This window comes from Chrysochloris asiatica, unplaced genomic scaffold (genome assembly GCF_000296735.1).
Source record: "Chrysochloris asiatica unplaced genomic scaffold, ChrAsi1.0 scaffold00021, whole genome shotgun sequence".
NCBI lineage: Eukaryota > Metazoa > Chordata > Mammalia > Afrosoricida > Chrysochloridae > Chrysochloris > Chrysochloris asiatica.
Window position 1 is genome coordinate 13632279 of NW_006408539.1, and position 1196 is coordinate 13633474.

General features: G+C 41.8%; 1 pseudogene; it reads right to left on the reverse strand.

Annotated features, from left to right (window-relative positions):
* Positions 1-538: 538 nt before the first annotated feature.
* Positions 539-1002, reverse strand: LOC102831813 (annotated as a pseudogene).
* Between the last annotated feature and the right edge of the window lie 194 nt (positions 1003-1196).

Sequence of the window (1196 nt, forward strand, 5' to 3'; positions counted from 1 at the left end):
TAAGACATTTCATCATTTTAAAGTTTCACTAGGACATGTAACCATCAACAAAAGAGCATAAAAAACAAAAACAAACAAACAAACAAACAAACAAACAAAAACTGAGGAGGTTTCCAAAAACTTAAGACAGAATATTCTGCAAAATCTTTAGTTATGAGTTAACAGACATTCCCATTGTCCATCATTCCTACAACAAATATCAAAGAGGTATGATCATAATATGCTGACAGTAACAAATTGAATTCCCATTAAGAGACTGATAAATTAAAAAGGTACATGCTCATATAAATGTTTTGTCACACTGTAAGATTTCTAAAAAGCTAGAAGACAATCCCATTATCTCACCAGAATATGGAAGTCAGTCTCACTATTCTGTGAATATTAATTCCTCTCAAACCTTTTCCTCCAAAATTACGTTCTGAAAAGAATCAAGTGATTAGACGAGGGTTGTCTCATCAATAGACATCTGTTATTTCCTCCTTATTGAACGGGTTGACAGAGCAGAGGCAGAGAGGTGTACAATCATTTTTTTAATGGACTAAGTCAAAAGTCTGAGCTTCTACAGCATGACAACAGCTTTGCAGATGCCACATTATGATATTTGAAATAGCACAGACCAGCAAAGGTTAGAGTCGAGAGTGCCAGGAGGCCAGGCCTGGCAGCTTTCTGTGGGGCATCCTCAAGGATGTCCTAGGCCCCAGTGACCATGGAGAGGGAGAACTGCAACTAGAGAGTAGTCCATCACAGAGCAAGGATTCAAATAAGCATCGGGAGCAGGCCCAGGAGCAAAACACTGACGACCCTCTCACCAGTCCTGTGGAGAGATGCAGCCTTAGAATCCGAACAGTGCCTGGGGGACAGGTGAATGGGCTGCACTCCAGGAGTAGACCAGTCCTGGAGAAATGCTGAGACAAGAGTAGGTCTGATCACTGGGGTTCAGAGGAACAGAGTTTGGGCTCCTTGAGCACCGCAGACAACACTCAGCCTCCAGACCACCGCCATGACTGTCTTTCTGCATCTTCTTTTGATGTTTTCTGCATCATTCAATATTTTGCCCATGTTGTTGTTGTTAAATGCTGTTGAGTTGGTTCCAACACATAGCAACCTTTATAGGGTTTCTGAGAAGCAGCTGGAGAGCTTGAACCACTGACATTGCAGTTCAAATGGATTTAGCAGTCCGGGTCATTAATTCACTG